The sequence below is a fragment of the Ooceraea biroi genome, chromosome 10 (assembly GCF_003672135.1).
Source record: "Ooceraea biroi isolate clonal line C1 chromosome 10, Obir_v5.4, whole genome shotgun sequence".
Classification (NCBI taxonomy): domain Eukaryota; kingdom Metazoa; phylum Arthropoda; class Insecta; order Hymenoptera; family Formicidae; genus Ooceraea; species Ooceraea biroi.
The window spans coordinates 12264674-12285487 of NC_039515.1; the positions used below are offsets into that span (position 1 = coordinate 12264674).

The window sequence follows — 20814 nt, forward strand, 5'->3', positions numbered from 1 at the left end:
TGTCGAATCATTGCGCGTTGATTACTTTGGACTAATGTTTTGATTTGGAAAATCTATCTATTGAAACATCCGAAATTGCCTATCAGATAATATTTTAATGTCTTGTTTAAAAAACATTTTCCTATATCTATCTATCTTTCTTTCTTCTACTATGTTATTAATTAGAATATGCGATATGTGCAGAAATTCAATAAAATAAATTCTGTTATTAGAATCGCTAATCATCAATTACGATCACATTTAATATTAGGTCGTTCGGAAAGTTCGTGCGGTTTTTTAAGAGATGACGTTAAAACATGTTTATCTATATCGTGAGTGACTTTAATCTATAACATACATACATAAAGCGGACATTTCAACGCGTCATTTACGAATAAGAACATTTGGATCTATTGAGGTTTGTTAATTATCAATTTAAAAATGGAAGAAAATATGCATCTTCGACACAGTATGTTATTTTATTTCAAAAAAGGTAAGAATGTCGTTCAGACAACAAAAAAGGTTTGTGCCGTTTATGGAAGTGATGCAGTAGCTGAAAGAACTGTTCAGAAGTGGTTTGCTCGCTTTAAACAAGGTGATTTTAACGTCGCAGATGAAGAACGCTCAGGTAAGCCTTCAGCGGTAGATGATGACCAAATTGCAACATTAATTGAAAGTAATCCACGCTCCGCGACGCGAGACATCGCGAAGATACTCCACATATCTAATTCGACCGTTGCACAGCATCTTTCAAATTCGTCTTTGAATTTTACTTAAAAAACCGCACGAACTTTCCGAACAACCCAATATAAGATATTTGTAGAAGCAACACGTTTTATATGATAACAGGATTTTCTCTTAGCTCTGTTTTTACAACTTTTGTTATCGCGGCGTTTGCAATATGTAAAATAGTCTCGACGATAGTGAAACTAAAGTTAATCTTATGTGTAAAGATCGCCCGTTGTAGTCGTGTTTCGTCGGACCCACATAGGCCATAGGCGATCTTTGAACTCACATGGGCACGTTGCGAGACATAAATTGTCATTTTGTTTAAAAATACGTGGCACGAAAGGTCAGAAATTCGGTGCATACGAAAACCTGACTTGGTAGGCTACCTTCTGTGAAGGACATGTATAGTGAAGTCGAATATTGCACTCATTCTCTGGCGCCATAAATTGCCCTAGTTTTCGAAAAGAAATCGCAACATATGTTCGTACGCAGAAACTAGCAAGCTAGAAGCTTTCTTTATTGTGAAAATGTTACGGCGGTATTGTTACCGAGACTGAAAAGACTAAGGTTTTGTCTGACCTTGCAAAATGCGCAGGTAAGATTCTTTTTGCTGTATAACTGTATGTTGCCTGCATGTGCATGTAACGGCATATCAGAAACACAAAGCATTTCTATTCGCTTGACTTAAGTCACATTGTTAATTGTTAAAAATGAGAGCTTGAAAATGAGAAAGTTGGTTGTGGATATACCGTGAAGGAAATTTCTCTTTTTATTTTGCTATATTTTTTTGATGAGCTGAGAAAATTGAGTTAGAATTATTATTTCTATATCATGTGGCCAGTTTGTTGTTAATAAAATCAATATTTTTCTTGTTAGATCAAATATTCAATAATGTTTTACTAATTTTGTTACATCTCATAAAAAAGTAACTTTAAAAAACATGATAAAAGATGAATATATATAAAATAGCGTTTAGTTGCGCACAAACTTTTCTTTGTAGTTAAATATTACAGCTTTGATATTCTCAAACTCAGAGCAATTATTTTATTGCAATTATATTTTATTGTAACAATATAATAAGGATAATATAAGGCAATATATGGATGGTATTGCAAAATACACAAGAAAGAAAAAAATACTTTCTTGCAGATATTACTTTTTGTTAAAAATTAGGCATTTAAAATCATTTATCAATTTTATAAACTATTTTATTTTCTGTAGCAATTACCTAATAATAGGGACGTTGTCAAACATAAAAGACCATAAAAGACCAACCTGCATATATTTGTTTTGCCTTGGTCTGCTAGACAATTTGTTTATTCTTGAACGTATCATCGTCTACATTGTTCCATAATTGAGTTAATGATGTTGGCATACCTAGGTATAGCACCTGTCCTAACAGTAAGTTTATTGTTGTATACATAAGAAAAGCATAAGATTAATGATACCTTAATGACTATACGAACCATTTTGAAGAGTGATTGTCTGCTAAAATACAACTCAATTCCACATGATGGATATTGGTGCCCTTTTATACCTCGTAAAAGTTTATGTGGTATGTAATGTAGATCCGAAAATTATTATTTACACGAATATTCGTGAGTCATTTTAAATAAGTCTTGTTTGGCTACAATTATGAAATTAATTGTAGCCAAAAGTCTTAAAAAAGTCTAATAAATTGCATAAAATCCACAAATATAATCGTTTGTATGATATATAATACTTAAGACATAAATTACAGGGTATGCCATCAGAGTATAATTATAATAGAACATAGAATATGTGAAAAGATATTGCGTTTGTTATCATAATAATTTGAAGTAAAAGTTCAAAAAAGTCTTTAACAATCAAGAATGTGGCATCTAGCGCCAAGCATATTTTAACAATATAGCGACTCTATGATATTGATTTTTTTAGTAGGATCTCATTTCTTCTTGTAAAAATTTATATTTTTCCTGTAAAAAATATATATAATGCATTTTTAGCATTTCAGGGCCAACTACACTTTTTGTATTTTTGAATCATTTATTAATTGCCATTCGATACTTCTAGCACGTACCATGTTTGTATAATGTCCATCAATTGTATTTTTACCTTGTATAATTGAAATCTTGAAATCTTTGAAAATTGAACTCTCATTAATAATTAAATAAATACTTTCCGATAAACACAGCATAGATTGCAATTTGCGTGTGCGGATTAATTATTAAAATATCAAGGTTGATAATGTTTAGAGAATAATTTCTATATAGAAAGTGCTTGATCTAATTAATATATTATTTTAATTACGCAATTTCTACCACGGTTTAATTATATTACGGTGAAAAATTTCCATCACGTTTCTTCCACATTTCTCGTTATATATTAAAAGTCTTGTATTATATAAATTATTAAATTATGCGTTTTCTCCGGAGAAAAGTGTGAACAAAATTATTAAATAAAAGACTTGACGTTATTAATAATCTGTATCTTCATCGGTATATATTTTGCACGCTTGAAATGTACAGTTTATAATTATAATAGTACAAACGGATAAGATATCAAAGGAAACATAATTTAATTATTAATATTAAATTTTTGCTGCAAGATACTGATGTATTGATGATAAATTATAGTTTTAAAAACTTGGTAGGTAGGTGCAAGTAAGAATGGACGCATGAGAAAATACTGCGGCAATCTAAAAGTTCCATGGAATAATTCTCGTTACGCCACGATCATTCCTGCCTCTTGTAAAGAACAATCTCTTCAACAATATATAACTATTATAGTTCGGTTCGCATGATTGATCCGTTTATACTCGTGTCTCGATCTTCTTATATTTCTTCCGCGTCCATTAATCAACGTTTAGCGAAAGTGCTGGAATATTGTGCAACTTTGATCGTGTCGCCTTTCTTCTTTTGCTGTTTGGCCTGTATTTCGTCGGTTACAAGTTCGACAATGATTACGAGCGCACTCGTTCTTGCCGAATGCATCATTATCCATAAAAAGACTATTATTATCATTCCGATTGCAAATTTGGCTTGCACATAATTATATTAATTAATATTATTATAATTTTTTTAATCATTAATATATATTAATATAATATCTATTGATTGTATTTTATTGGGAAACAATTGAATTGCGATATATTCAGTTAATGTAATACAATTAACGGAGATCAGTTTAAGACAAAGTTTATGCAGAATAAACTCTTTTTCTTATTCTCTCTCTCTTTCTGTCTTTCTCTCATTTGCCTAAGGAAAAAATCAAACGAAAAAATCAAGTCGCATTCTTTGACGATGAGTTTCATACGTGCTACGCGCAGGGGGTACGAGATTTGATTTGTAGGGAACAGAATGGGTCGCCACGATGTCCGCATCAACACGAAATGACAAAGTACTGAACTAACGTTTTCGGTACAGGATCATCAAGTAAATGAACAATTCTAATATCCTATATGATATTTATTTCTTTAATGTTCGCGTCGGCACGATGAAACGTAGCACAACGTGGCGAGAGAGAAGCGGCACGACTGACATTAGTAATGCTATAAACTTGGAAATATTTCCGACTTCTACCATAAATGTGAGTGGCGCACGATAACGATGTATAATTTCAAATATTTAGTAATACTGTTATAAAGTAATGCCACATGCGACGTATGTTTTATTTTCTCCGAAGGTTCGTTACACGTATTATATATTACTCAATATTTTATAATTTGCTTCCTTTTTTACATTTAAGCGCGAAATGAACCGCGGCGGAGGGCGAGTACTATTAATAATCTAGCGAAGTTAAAAACGCTTCCTGCCATTTACAGTTTACATGCACGAGACTTGCGCGGTGATAACGACGGTGTAATTTCGAACACTGCTTCGTACTTTACGCCTCGTATTTGACATTTTGACATTACAATCGTGGGCTTTGCACGTGTGCGGAAGCGCGGAGGATGCTTAAGCTTCCTCCCAAACTTCTTGCCAAAGTCGTACTGAATATCATGTCGCGGCGATGTCAAACATTGTGCAAGTTTCACATGACGTATGTATAATATGACGGGCGACAAAAAAGTAATATACAGTATGAGAGAAAAGTTGCGAAACGTACGGGAACGGACGTGCAATTAATATTAATAACGTGGCAAAGTTAAAAATGTTTACTGTGTATTACGGCTGATATGAGGGCCACGAGCATGGCAGCAGGGTCCCTTGTGATTGATCGCATGTCTCTACGTCTCTCCCTCTGACGGGGTGTTCCTATGGATATTGCCTTGGCACGGCCCTGCACGCTACGATCCCCTCGCCCCCCATGCTTACCCCACCTTCCTGTCTATAGAGACACCATACCGATCTATTCTATCCTCCCATGAATCTCTCGAATCGCCCTTCACCTCTCCTCTGTTCTCTTTTCTTCTTATGATAAAAATTAAAATCGTCTTTAGAAAGTACGATGGAATAAACTCGTCAGACAGAGGAGGAGACAAGGAGGGATATTATTTTCTTATATTAATCAGTTTGAGAAAAAATTGAGATGACGCGTACACCCTGGAAAATATTGTTATTTGTGCGATGTTAAGTGCACGTTGGAAGAACATTTTATGCAAAAGAAGACATATTTAAATGCACGATATATAATAATGTTAAAATACGCGGAATAATTGTGCATTAAAATGTTAATAACCGGCTATAAATTCGAGGACACATGTCGCGATGTAGTTATCGTGATGATTGTGTCAAGGCTTTAATGATTTAATCGCTTCTGAAGTTTATTAAATTGACATTATATAATTATGCGCACTCTTTGCGCATCGCACATGCATCTCGCGTTCAGCTAGTTTTTGCCGAGTTAATAAATGGTCTAGCTACTCTAATTAAGGTTTTATTATGGACTGCTGCTTGGCAAAACAAATCGGTTGCAGGTAGAAAAAGCAGTGATGTAATTGCCAAGCAAAATGCTCTTGAATATAAAGATTCCAGAAGAAAATAACTAGACGCTAAGTCATTTAATTAAACTGAAAAACGCGGGTATTAACGACTTGAGAAACGTATTCTTGAGTAACATTATAATTAAGTGTCATTATATAGAAATTTTTTTACAAAAACCTTGCAGCTCTCCTTTTCTCTATTCTTATTATTACTTTGGAAAAATTATAACAGTTTTTCTGTACTATTAGTACTCACGTTGTGCTTGTACTTTATAGGTTTATAGTTCTAAATTGTTTCACAATCATCTGTTGTAAAAAAACCAGAGACATGCCTTTAACAACTTCCTTCAATTTTATTCTTATATCAGGAAGATTAAAAAAAGGGTGCAGCGGTTACGTCTGATTCTGTTATTAATAGCAGATAAGAAGAGATATGCTTGTCTTCAAGATGTATTCCTCAATCAAATTCAACGGCACGAACGAGATGATTTCTTATAGTCTGCCCTTATTACGCTTTTAATCACCGAGTAAGTTCGCGAGAGGAATCTCATTAACACATGTGTATTTCTTACTCAACGCGTGTACGCAGGGCGGTTCCTTGACCTTTGTGAAGCCTCTCCACGCGTATATAGTAGCAACTGGTTGCAGTGGCAAGAATTAGCAATTAATCTTTAGCCTGATGTTAAGAATACGGGAAGCTATCTAGGTGCACAGAGGAAGAATGCGGGAAGACCGTAATAAAGAAAGGAATGAGAAAGGGAAGCAGATAGTAGAAGGGCATAAGACACACTTACGGATCACGTATCGTGCGAACCGTGCAACAATTACACCGTGATTTTTTGCCAGTTACTTAGCGCTTAATTCAAATCACTCTGCTCATTTTTATTTAACTCGTACATTTGCAGATTCTGTTGCCAGTTCTCAGTATATTATTTACATGTTTGGCTACATACTTAGAATGCTCGAACAGCGAAGCGTTGAAAGCTAATTGCCGAACAGATTAGCTTCTCTTTGTTACGCACCGTGCATTAAACAATTCGTTATGATAGGGATTTTCAATGGGATAACACGCGGTGTTCCCTTCATCTCATCGACAGCCTGGCGCTGTCTTACAAAGAAATGGGTGGCGATGGTGATGGTGGTGGCGGTGGTGGTAGTAGTGGTGGAGGTGGTGGTGGTGGTAGTGGTGGTGGTAGGTAGGTCCCTCGGGATGCTGCGATCCTTCCTTTCTCGCTCCCCCGTACGGCGTACGGAAAGGCGCGCGAAGCCACGTAGAAGGAGGGACCGCATCTTGCTCCGCAGGACTCCCTCTCTCGCCACCGGGGTCTCGCTATTTATTTTCCAGGATTTCAGAGTCCGAAGCCATTAATCTCCGCTCCGCAGCGTCAGTAGAGCGCGTCAGGGCGACGTCGGGGTGCGTGGCGTCGCCAACGTCGCTCTGCTCTTAGCCGCAGCCTCGTGTACAGCGTTTGGAACCGCGGCAGTGAGGGACGGAAGGAAAGGGGTGGCAGGGGGGAGAGAAGGGAGAGCCGAGAGATGAGGTGTCGGTAGGAGAGGTCGTGGAAGTTGGTCAGAGTGGAGGGAAAAGGGACGTGTGGTCGGGAACGAGTGGGGATCTAGGCTGGCTTGCTGAAGGGCGGGAGAAGAGAGAGAGAGAGAAGGGTAAAGACAGAGAGAGATAACTCAGAGAGGGAGGTGCTGATGGCGGCGACGAGGGGAATAGTCGTATGGTAGAGTTATGCAAAAAATATCTACCCACAAAAAAATCGGATAAAGAAGGTACGGGATATTAGTGTATTAGGATCCGGCCCTTTCTATCTCGCTCTTTCTCTTGTTGGCTGTTACCAATCGATGATTTAGCTTATAACTGTTACGCATGAGATCATACAAGATCAATTATTATTTTACCTCACTGTCGCAGCGACGACATGTTCGCTAAGTAAAGCTAGACAGGTGATTTGGACAAACTTTGGTAGTGAAATGTTGGCGCTCGTGAATAATTTGCATAACGCAATCAAAGCATCAGCATGTTCCTTTTGTTGGAGTCGCAGCCTCATGAACGCCACCGTTGATTGAGAATCACGAACGTTCGCCAAGCCGCTCCCCGCCCGTTAATTAACATTGTGCTCTTTACGCGCAAAAGGGAGACGTCAAAGCTCCTGTTAAATCCAAACTCTGAACCCTCTTTGTCCACAGAGAGACACGAGGCGCAACCCTCGCGCTCTTTCAACCCTTTTATTGTTTATCCCGCCTACTTATTATGTCAGCGTCATACCACCAAACTGTACTATTCTCTTGATATTCTAATCGGCCAATTCTCATCCACGCTTCTTGTCACTTCCCCTCTTGTCGTTTGCCCGGCATTTCTAACCGGAGATTCCCGGAATTCCTGACGTCGGCGATAACTCTTAAATTCCTGCAGGATGAAAGAAGCGCAACGCCGTCGGCAAAACGCCCGGAAGAAATAGTGTTCTCCTGTTGGAGGGCCGATTCTTTCATGTAGGGACGAGAGAAATTCCACCTCTCGACAATCGCGAGGATAAAATGGAGGCAAGAAATCGATAATGCTATTTTTGCTGATGGCTGGTATTATATACTTGGTCGTTATAATGTCAGGCGATCTGTTTTAACAAAAGTTTATCGAGAATTGCTTTGAATTCCAATACATCACTCGCGCTTGTAGCTCGAAGTCGGTAATATTGTTTTGCCACACTTGCACTTTTTCTCTGTCAAAACTGTTTTCTCAACTGAACTAAAAAAGGATTTAATTATCCAAGAACGATGTTGCAATATTGCTCGATATTCTTGCAAAAACAAGGCGACTTTTACCTTGCTCGTGCTTTCAACCTCGTAGCTTTAAAGCGTAGTTCAGAATCTCGATATTATTACTATGTAAATCACCCCTTCTCTACGGTATGCTGACGCTCACGGTGACAGCCCCTGGAGTGCTCCACGGTACGATGGATGAGCTCTAGGTTCTTATTAGATATTCCCGCGCACCAACCTCCGATCTGCAAACTTGTTCTATCGGCCTGCGTCGATACAAGTTACACCCTTACTGAGAAGAGCGCTTCTTTTCACCATGGGCGGCATGTAATTGAATGCAAAATTGCATTTGGTTCTCAGGCAATGGCGGCACATATTATTGTAGATCTGCTCTGGCATCGTTGTCTAGAATTTAATTTATCTTTATGTATTCCCTCACGTGTTATCTCATGCATATTTATGTATATATTATTATTATTATACTTTATATGTTGATTATATGTTGATTGAAAAAGTGTTTTCTTTCTAGTTTGAGTCAGATAATCTAGAACGTGTCAGTCTCGTTGAATGTATCTTTGTAGTGCCGACTAAAGGATAAAAATAAAATTTCCCGAACGGAAACCGAATTTCAAGGGTTCCCTTCAGCTGCCACGGGTTTCGGAGAAACAGAACACGCAATTTCGGCGAAATTAATGTAAAGCTTTCGTGAGAGAAGAAATGGGGCAGAATGGGTGGGCCAGGGAATTGTGTAGCAAGCTATAGTTAGAGTACATTAATGCACTTTTAATGCGATGTAATAAGAAATGTATAATAATTTCTTTACATGATGGAGGGAATACTTTTCCTGTGTTCCTCGCAAAGAATGATACATTTTTGATACCTATTATTCGTCCATTACGATTATACTTTATGACCACATAAAAGTCTAACAAAAGACTATTTGAAAGTACTTATATAAAAAGATAGATAAAAGTAGTATTTATTCCACGAAATCAGCTAAGTGAGAGTCACGCGGGGCAGAAACGAGAGAACAGACTTGAAGAAGCCGTCTCATGAATACAGTAAGGAATAAGAACACACAGCCGGAAGGCAGGTAGCATAGCTCTTTTGTTGGTATCGGTGAAGAGCGAATCAAACGGGCGACGCGGTCGAAAACGATTCAACCTACGGAGAGAGGGTGAAATTCTTCGATAGGACGTTGGGTGATGCCGCCGCCCCGATCCAGCCCCAGCGAGCGAGTGACTACCAACATTAGTCCACTGACATCATTGACACTTTTATTAATGACGCCGCGTTGCCCGAGGCATTTCCCTCTACCGGCACTCTCCTCGACCCCTTGTTCACCACCAGGTTTTCCATCGCCGTGGATGCAGTCACGATAGCGCCCGAGATTCGTCCGTTTCTTCCCATCTCGTACTTCCCTCCTTTTTTTCTTCCTCTTCTCTTTTTTTTGAGCATTATTGTATTCCCCCGCGGGAGGAATAAGGCCTGGCCTTTTCTCTTTCCGCGTCTATCTCGTCTCCCTTACGATTGTCCTCCTTTTCTCTTATCCTACGCTGTTCTTGTCGCCACGACCCCCGTGCTACCCTCTCTCCTCGTCTGTTCATCCATTCCTACGCCCTGGGACCTCGCGAGGGAGCGGCTCTCAAGTTACATTGAAAAATCTAGCGGACGGGAGAAAAATTGGCGATACCTATATCATCCATTGTGCTCTCTTTCCCTACCACGTAAAGTGTATCGTGCAGAAAAACCTGTGTATTAAACTAATTGCTCGCAGTCGTATCGACAAATTCTCTCTCGTAGTATATTCTGCTGAATTTTTATTGAAATTATTTGTTCTGGTACATTAATGTATTAATCATTAATGAAACAGCATTAATCGACAATACATGATCAAGGCGATAACCTTCGCTTGTCGATGTCGATTGTAGGAAATATAACGTAATATTATGCGAATTTATATTTCCGATATCTGATGCGAACATACGCTGTCGCGAAACAAATTAGAAGTTTGTTGACGGTAATACTAACTTCAAGCGGCTACGTGATTGGTGTAATTTCTGACGCGCGTGGACATGGAAAATATCTGAGTTATCAGCAGGCCGGGGATAGTATCACGAACAAGTAAGGCAATCGATACATAACAAGCAATATATATACAGCGGCACATGCCTCAAATTGTCGGGTCGTTTGTAATGATGATTCGATCAGACCGTTCATTCTCCTTGCAGCTTTCTACCCTTCGGTTTATCCCCAATGTATACTGCATTCCGGTCAACACCAACCTCGACAACAGGACTTTCGTTTCCGATGGCTTATCCGCGGATTTGTGACCGCCGCTTGTATCGTGAACTGCCTACTTATAAGATTTATTTCCCGAGAGTTTAAGTTCCTTTCTTTTTCTCCATCCGCTGTTAATCGTCCATTGTAACCCGCGTTATACTTGACCAAAGACGCTTCTTAGATGCCAATTGTATCCATTTCCAGATATCATATAAAACTAATGTACTGTATGCTACAATGTAATATATTAATTTGCGGGATAAATAATACCGGATAAAATGTTTCTAATTCCAATGACATTCTTAACAACATAGCCTCCGTGATAACTGTTCGCGAGTGAACATTCATGAATATTTTAATTATTCTCAGAAATATTCCGTGTATCGTGTAACGTTGAATAGCGACAAGAAGAATGATAAGTACCATACAATAAGGCCAAGTGGAATCGGGCTCTCTTGTGCAATCTTGCGTAGATAGGACCGTGTGCTGATGGATGACAAATGGCTTCTCCACGACGCGTCACTCTAGACGCTGCTAGAAGCTCCTCCTATACGTGATCAACCATAGCTCTGGGTGATGTGAGAAGAGTAGGGGGATGACGTTGGGGGGTAGAAACCGGAGCGCAACGGGGGCTGCAGTAGGATAGAACGCGGGTCGAAGGGAAGTAGAACCAGGGTGATGGGGGAGGGATAGGGGTTGAACGGGTCGTCGGAGATAAAGTGGGACGTCTGATCCTCCGCCGAGGCGAGCAAAAAGATCCTCGCGCTTCGCGTCCCAGGAGACGGAAGCCGGGAACGAGAAAAACTCCCCCAAGCCACGTCGACCACCCCCTCCCGTCTCGTCCTCTTCCTCGCTCCCCCGTCACCCTTCTTTCTCTTCTTTCAACTCACACCATCGGCCAACACCGTCCTAGCCGATGCTTTCATCCACCTTTCCCGCGACGAACCGTCTCTGAGCACGAAGAAAGAAACTTCGAAGGGAAAGAATCTGCGTTATACCTTATCTCCAGCGGCAGGTCATTAATTAGCAGTGATTGGTCGGTCGAAAGTCATGTACGTGCACATGCACAAGTGTTATCACGAATATTTCACGTTTTTTTTCAAAATATATTTCTTATTTAATTCAAAAAAATAAAAATTTGGATGCCATGTAAGTGTGAAGGAAATCGATGATTTCTCTTTTCTACTATTTTTTAGATTGTCGTCATTTTTATAAATTGTTCGCACATACTCTTTCGGAGAAATCTCATAAATAAACTTTGTGTAAAAAAGTCCAGAGAACGGAACTGAAATTTTCGCCATATGCCGCGTCACATACTGCTGCGAAGACTTTGAAAGATGGATGATACGTAGCCTGGACCTCCATCATGAGCGACACGTCAGGCGTATGAATTCTTCTTGATTGCTGGGCGGGCTGTAAGCATAACGAGCCACCCGCTACGTCCATCAACTACGCACCGGTCAATTCATTTTGGATACATGCTCGCGCCCGCATACACAGACACGCACACTCGCGTGCACGAACACGTGTACACAAACGTCAGTATACAGACACCGTATATGCGCATGGGAGATATGTATCGATTGGTGCATTCCGTGGTCCCGACATACTCGCAGCGTGTACTTACGTGCCGGATAGACCTGCTGGGTTGACGCCTGGCCTGTCTACCGGCAGTATGTGGCATTTATTTTGTTTGATTTCTTGATTTAAATCTTCAGCAAACGCGCGCGCGCTCTCCTCTTAGTCATGGTAGACGTGTGCTTGATCGACGACTTGTCTCGTCAAAAGATGAGCGGTGGTTGTGGCCAAAACTAGGGTTCCTCCAATGACACCGAAGCTGCCTACGAAGAGAAGAATGACGTGCCCGCCTGCGCGTTTCGAAACAGTTACGCAAAATTGATGGGACATGCGGAATTTTTCAGGTCCGCAATATCTTTTCGCATCACGAATTCCTCGACAAATTAGGAGGTTCGTTGTAAAAGAAAGAGAAGGATTTTTTAAGTAGCAAGATGTGTGCGCACACCCCTCGCCGTATGTTTCTTCATCCAGTCACGATCATCTTGTATTCCACGTGAGTGATTGAGAATTCACCGTAATGACGTGACTGACACTTGCTTCCGTAGAAGATTAAGATTCAGCCCAAGCAGCGGATGAGATTCTTTAGCCGAGAATCAAGCCGTTACAAAACTAGTCATTAAATACTTATCTGTCCTTTTAACGCAAGCATCTCGCGTGTAATTCGCAGACGGGACACGGCACTAGCGCACTACGTCTTTCGGTTTGCTCATATCAATTACCCCGTACACACAGCGCACTAACCGCAGAAACGCAATAAAGACATTTAACATTGAGGTTTATTACAGAGGTGAATGGTGTATAAAAGGGGCTCCACCACACTCGATCCCGGCGAAGGACTTAACATTTTACCCGTCTCATTTTCGCTGCTCGTAAACTATTCATTTACCGCGGCTATAATCTTGATCGAGACTACGGATTATTATCCTTCTTGTACCATCATCTTACCTTTTTCCGCCTTTCTACCCGATACTCATCCGCACCCTACCAATCTTTCCGCACGTTGTACGCGTTTAATTTTTCTTCGGGGGCACATGCACACCGTCCGAAAGAACATGCGCCGCTTACGGCTAGCTCGTATTTTGACCAGCCCATTCACGGCAGCTCATGAAAAAATGTACGTTAAATATATTATTTACGAATTACACAAAAGAATACGTAAAATTTTTCGCTTCTTTCTCTCATTCGCTCTGTATAACACTCCTACTACGTATTAATTATATGTGGCAACATATAATATATATGTGCAGGTTTTAAAAAGGTAATAAGAATGATAATAATACACCAAAAACATTGAACGATTAACATAAGCAGGGATCTTCAATTTTATGCTACGCACGATCACATTTATTGATAAAATTATATCAGAAAGAGAGATACGGATAAAATGTGTGTGCACCAGTTTAACAGCAATCTGCATAATATATATTAAAGTTTATTATTACGAGAATCGATGCTACGCGGTCTTTACTTACTGGTCTGGCTTTCGTCTAAATTATACACGTCGCCTAATGTCTTAACTGAAAACGGCTCGGAATCATTATCATAATTTTGGCATTTTCTGTTGTTCTTGTTTTCGCGTCCGCACCCTCAATCTTCCTTCTGGGTGGTGTTGCAAGTTATTGCTGGCTTTATCGGCGATTGAGATATTGCACATGTTTATTTTTTTTAACTGCGATATCTCTCTTTTCATATAAGAAAATAAGGAACACAATATTCGGTTTGCAGTTTTTTTGTAATTATTTTGCAGTGCATATTAATATAGATTTATTATCTTGATGTCACGACAAGAACAATGGCATTATATTATATGCGATATATTAATATAATTGTTTTAGTTTTATTTACGTAATTTACCTATATAGTTTATTGGTCAGACATTTGCTATTGTACATCGTTCACTAAAAATCAGTTATTATTATAATTTCTTCCTGTAAAGATTTATATTTATGTTCTCCATGTATGCATATGTAATAATTAGCAGGAAATAAAATTTATGACCGGTTCATGTACATTTAGGAAAGTAGAACATAGCAAAATACTAAATTGTAATAAAATAATTATTGATACGTAAAATAAGATTACTTTAACTCTCGTTTCTGCAATAGCAAAATCATTTATCATTTCTATGATAGTATAGAACAACTTAATGCAAAGTTTTCAATTTACATCTTCTTCTCACATGCAGCTCGTAACGGAAGTAAGATCTATACACATGCGAGCCCCAACTATGCAAATTCCATCCCCGTCTGAAGGTCCCCTTGCTCGGTCAGACATGATTAAACACAGAACGCTGTTGTTTCAACCCTTCCCGTGCCGTCCCCGCAAATACCACGGCAGGATTCGGTGGTGTACTCACCCGATCTCTAGGATCCAATCCCCAGTTTAATCACTAACCCCGAAAACTCGATGGCATCGCCTTTTCCGCCATTCAATAATACCTACAGTCATCCCTCCTGGCGATCCTCTCGCTTTTATTAAATCTCCCAACATCTTTCGCGCCTGATGTAAATTTATCCCGTCGCGTTTTGATTTCATCCAACATTCCTCGACGCACCCCTTAATTGCTATTCTTCGGATGGTGCTTGCTTATTGATAAATCTCCGTCGTTAATTAAAATTATTACGTAGCGAGTTAAGTTATCAGATAAGCGTACCGCGGTGATTTATTATTTGTTACGAAGGCGGAAGTTAAGCGCGTGTTTGTCGAAGGGTAAATCAGCGTTTTTGGTTATTTCCCTTTATACAAGATTTATACAGGAGATGTCACAAAATTACAGATACAAATCGTGAGGTTGCGTTGGGATGCAAGAACAAGAAGAACGGTTTCCCCTTCTCTCTTTCTATCCTTCCATGAGCATTGACTCATGCAGCTCGAGTTTTGAGTCATAAATAATCGATTCAAGAGTAAAAACGGGAGATAAGTCTTTTATTACGCCACGTGTGTGTTACTAAAACCGCAACCTGTTTGGCGAGAATGAATAAATTTTGTTACTTGTTGCAAGGAAAAAGTTTCAAAAGAAGTTTTAAAATGTTCAAAAGAAAACATTAAGAAAGCATACTTTACATTTACTTTGGAGCGTAGGATTAATTATGTGCATACGTACGCACATGAGGCCGTTTGCCGCGGTAATCTAACATTTCGCTTCGCCCGTTCTAAATCTCACGACACGTGTCCAGATATTCAGGAGCAGATTGTTTCGTTGTAAACGGCGATATAACGGCCCCGTTTAAACCGCTAAATGGATCGTCTCTCTCTCTCTCTCTCTCTCTCTCTCTCTCTCTCTCTCTCTATACATATACATGTATCTCTTTAACTGTTATGCCATGGTGACTCCCCGGTTGCGCCGCTGTGCATCCCCTTATAGCATCGCGTTTACGTTTACGAGCACCACCGCTGACGTTTACGAGCCACCGGCTGACGTACGAGCCACTTGCTGCTCTCTTGCTTTCATTGCTCGAGCTCACGCTTTAGCGTTTCGCCACCGTCGCTTCTGATCTCCGGAACGGATAGCGATTTTATTGCCATCGTATTAAATTCCGACCGCATTATCGCAGCTGGTCCAGGTTAAGAATCGAAGGGACAGTGTCACTTCGACGCGTTACTCTTGCCTCCGAGTGTCTGACAAATGTCCTGCGGTAAGGAGCTCTCGATCGAGAGTTCCCTCATTTATACCATGGCAAAAAGCATTGCGTAAGGTCGCTCTAAAACAATCGGTTTGCGGCTGGAAAGAACGTAAGGCAGAAAGGAGAAATCAGATTTGAAAGAAACTGACCTCGAGACACATCCGTGCGATCAGTCTGCGGGCGTTACGCTTCAAATTTGTGCGATTTATGGCTCAGGGAGCATCTCGTTGCCCCACTGTGCCCTGCGTAGCAGGTTCGTAAGACCTTTTAGCTCCTATGACGTAACCCAGTGAGAATTGAGGGCCTACCTACCTACCTATCCCACAACAAGACACAGCAACACACGGTACGCGCGCCACACACACACATATATACATTTCCCGTTTTTATTATCCGCTCTGTGCCGGTCCACTAAAATTTATCACCAGTAGCTACCCGGGCAAAAACAAGAGGATTGTTCGAAATTATGTACACATCTCTGTGTGGTCGTGAAACAATGGCAAGGAAGAATAAGTGCCTAGAATCAGGGACGGACCTGGCGTGACGCCATTTTGTTAAAATATGGTCGCATCCACCACTGTAGCTCTCGCTGTTGCGACCTGATGCTCGATTTCTTGATCGTGATCACATGTGATTTTCAAGTACCACGCAATCATATCGAGATATTCCTCCTAAGTTTTGTTTCAAATTAAAAGATAATTATATATAAATGTTTACTGAAGCTTTATAAATGTATTTGAAAGTATCATCTTAGACTCTCTTGTCTTCTAAGTGTTCTACATAATTTATATCCGTCGCTAAAACCCGCATATTATATCATTAATTAATTAATTAGCTTTCTACAAAGTGGCTCTCTCGAGGTTACTAATCATTATCGCCGTAAACAGAGTGCGCGATACGTAATCATCATGTCGAGGTTAATTAGCTGTCATTAGTACGCGGCATAGTTAAATTAATAATCGCCCTGCCAGGACAACCATCCTTGCTTGCCTCAAATAAAGATACGACAGGTCGTGTCCTTGGATATGGCGGATCCGAGGGGTTAGTTTCTTGACTGATGTAGCATCCTCAACGTTAATTACCCTCCTTGCTGTTAACCGTCCGACGCGTGACGTCGTCATTCCCGTCGTCATATCGCGCCGTCTGCCTGCACTTCTTCTATCATTAACTCACGAGACGTGAAAAGCTCGCTTAAAAGTGCATCTTTCGCGCGGCGACGCGTCTCAACAACATAGTAGGTCACGCTTCATCCAGTCGCAGTATGCTCGTCGCAGTGCGCTATTTTCCAAATGCACTCGTTCCACGCAATTACCGTATATTAAGACTCCGCTCGTTTCTCGCATCATAATGATCCGCGATGCAGTCGAGCGATCTCGATCAATGCTTAAAACGCAACGCGTCATTAATACTCTCAGGACCCTATTGTGCCACTTCGCTGCCATTATACGATTAATGAGGTATTTGTAGACTTTTTAATCATAATCGGTCATAACTAATGGAAAAATATGGATAGGTAGCGCGAGCAATTTCACAAAGTTCGAGTTTCATTCGGTCGGTCTCGTTACCAGATTTATGACAATGAAGGGTCGAGGAAGAAAGGGACCGTCAAAGTGAAATGTCGATGAAACGGACTTTTTCTTTCCCCGGCACTGATAAATCGCGAAGAAATACGGACGATTGATTCACTCCTACGTTACGCGGATTCTCTCTCGTGAAAACAGTGGGGACACCGCACGAGGGTGGGACAAAAGTGATAATATTTTCTTTGGTTCTATGGTGACGTTCTTTCAACAGAGACTCAACCGAGGTATATAGACTCATCCACGCATACGCGTATATGTGTACGCGCATATCCACCCTTCGTAAGCCTATTCACAAGCTACACGTCTACGCAAACAGTCGGAAGATCCAAACAATGAGCCGACACTGTGGTCGCTTTTATTTTTTGAAAAATGGAGAAATACGGGTGGTACGTCGGATGTACTTCCGGAGGATTCCAGCCTCCGTCCCCGTATCTTCGTTCTCTGCTTTTCCTGTTCCAGCCCTTGCTATTCATCATCATATCTTCGTTCTGTTTTATCTTGCATGTATTCTTTTCTTTTAGTATAGCATTAATTTTTACTCAGTGTCAAATTATCCTCCGATCAATTGCCGAATTTACGATGCATTTAAGCGATTGCCTGTACATCTTATTTTTCACTAGTTCTATTAATAGAATTTTACTTTTACATGGAATATTCTGAATTAGACTGAGATATCATTTGTTCTTAGTAGCTTTTATTCAGCTCAGTTATTGTTTTGCGAAATTTACCGCGTTCATCTATATTATGTTAATTAATGATTAAACGGTTACTTTATCTTTATCGCGAAACTGAGATCTTTCTTTTTTTACATAGGAATATGTTTTTCTGATATATCCGACTCTTTTTATCCGTTTTGTATCTATCTCCCATATCTCGTGCCACTTGACGTCCGTTTCTCTTTCGTTTGCCTTCGTCTCTCGCAACGTTGGTTCTCTAGTAAGCTGTCCTAGCCATCTCATGATTCATCGCTGCCACTATGAATGATCCATCTCTTTCCTTGGCGCATCGTCTCGAGGCCGGCACCGAGACTATGCCGGACACTAAGCCGAAGATGACCGTCACCGACATATACCATATTCTCGATCGGTCGAACTGTTATTTCTCTCCGTGGCTCTCCGTGTGAACGCCGACAATGTAAGAGAAAACGTTCTCCAGATCCTGCACCGTTGTTCACATTTGGCATTTTCATTAAAGCGCAGAACCGTTTGTGCGTATGGTATCTCGATAGACAGATTAATCCTCCCACGATGAATCTTTGTAACATTTAGCGAAATATGTCCGTCGACGTTTTTCTAGCATCGTGATATCGAACATCGGTTTTGTCGCCCCTCTTCGTCGTATCTCCGCTTTCTAGTTGGTGACATTAACTCGGTGATTTATTCGAACCGTCTATGATCTACGTCTTCCGCTGATATCCACACACCAATCTGGGACCGAAGGATCGATCAAACCGTTCCGAAAATCGAAGCGAAACCAAGCGATAGGTGATGCGCGGCACGTCCGCGATGATATATAATATTCCTTCGGCAGAAAATATTAATCTGAGAGAAGATTCTGTGATTTAATTTTTGATATTCGAGTGAATGTGTTATACGAAGTAGAAATAAGCTGTTTTATAATTAATATTATTTTTTTAACGTGTTCGGTATTTCGTTATAAAGATACATTTATAATATTACAATTTAAGTGATACGAGTTAATTTATTAATGCCATTAATGCGATAAAAGTTTCTGTGATATTAACAGCAAAAGATAGTCGTATAATATCGCTCGGCATTTCATTGAATCCTACTTGGGCAGACTGATCAAGGTGCATCGTACAAAGCCGGTTAACTGCCGGATCGCTGCTGCAGACCGGTCACGCGGGGTGCTGTATTTTCAATACCTGTTATTTTCTTTCGTTTCTATACGAAACAACTGCCTGAAGCTCACGAAGTTTCAACCATCGCCATTTTACTTCGAAAAATTAACGTTTCGAGTGTCGTAAATAAAGCATCATTATAAGCATTATTTCAATTGGTGCTAATAGTGCAACATTATGTAACCCTAGTAATGCATCTAGTTGAAATTTACTGACAATTCTATTTATTAAGAAATTAAAACCTGCCATGTTTATTCATAAGGAGCCTAGAATTATCTGTCTCTCATTCTCTCTCTCTCTTTCCCTCTAAAATATCTAACGATCTCCGAGTAATCAATAGACCGCTCGGTCGTGTCACGAGACACACGCATGGTAGACCAAGTCCGAGCTACAAAGTGTAGATTATTACGTGGGCTGCAATTTTGCAAAATGGATTGGTCTCGGATAAGAAAATTTCGCCGGCCGTTCGTCCACAATGCAATTTTCTCCCCACCCCGGCGTCGTCGCCGCAGAAATTACCAGGTGGGAAATTTTTTTCGAGCCTTCCGCAGATTGGCTGCCTCGACAACAGGTAGAAACCGACATCACCACCGAAAAGCACGCTTAACGATTTGCCTAGGTGATCGTCCTTAATCGGCGTCCGGCTGATTTCGATGATTAATTTTCGGTCGGAGCCGGCTAAGCTGTGCAAGTGGCTGTTAGTATGTGCTCGGGACCAAGCGCGAAGCGTGTAGATGGTATTAAGTAGTAGATCGTATATACCCCGGGCGTATACTTCTGACCATACTTTATCACAGCTGCGCGCATTCTCGTCTCGAGAAGTATCGTGCTGATTTTATCGGGTGATTGCACCAGTCCCGACGCTTCTGGCCATTGACGATTAGCCGATACGTAAGTATATGAATTCACCGACGAATGTCTCTATTTCGAAGAGCCATCGATTTGCGTCCGGCTATCCTGCCTTGATGTTGAGATACGTAAAACTGAATTTTTAAAAGGGAAGCTTTCAGCTTCAGTCAAGCCATTCTTCTTCTCTTCTGCGTTGAATCCGTCGTATGTCGATTTACAATTCCTGAAACATGACGCTTAATCGCTGTGAAAGAATAGGAAACTAGTAAGATAGCAACTTGTAACTTCTGCTAAGCATGTTAACGACTGAAATACTATGACGTTTGGAAAGAGGGACCAAAATCGGTTTGGCGCGCAATGGAGATACATGTTGTTTCGAATCGTGCATCGGATAAAAGAGAAAAGCAAGATTTGCACGCGCGCCTCAACGGGCGACAGGATCTTCCTTATTCGGGCATGAAGACGGCGCCATTAATCAATGTACATACATTGTCGTGCTATACGACCCACATCTAACACGGCGTATTATTATCTGGAATAAAGTATCACGCGACAAATCGCTTCCTTGTCAGGAGTTGTTTAACCGGCCCGCACATAGAATTACGGTTACATTGTACATTATAATATCGCATAGGCGTGGCGCGAAACGCGTCGTGCGAT

At 40.4% G+C, this 20814-nt stretch overlaps 1 long non-coding RNA gene across 1 annotated transcript in view; it reads left to right on the plus strand.

Moving 5' to 3' along the window:
- The window catches only part of LOC109611151, a 33972-nt gene that overhangs the window by 799 nt on the left and 12359 nt on the right, over positions 1 to 20814 (plus strand). The gene's annotated exons all lie outside the window — the stretch shown is intronic.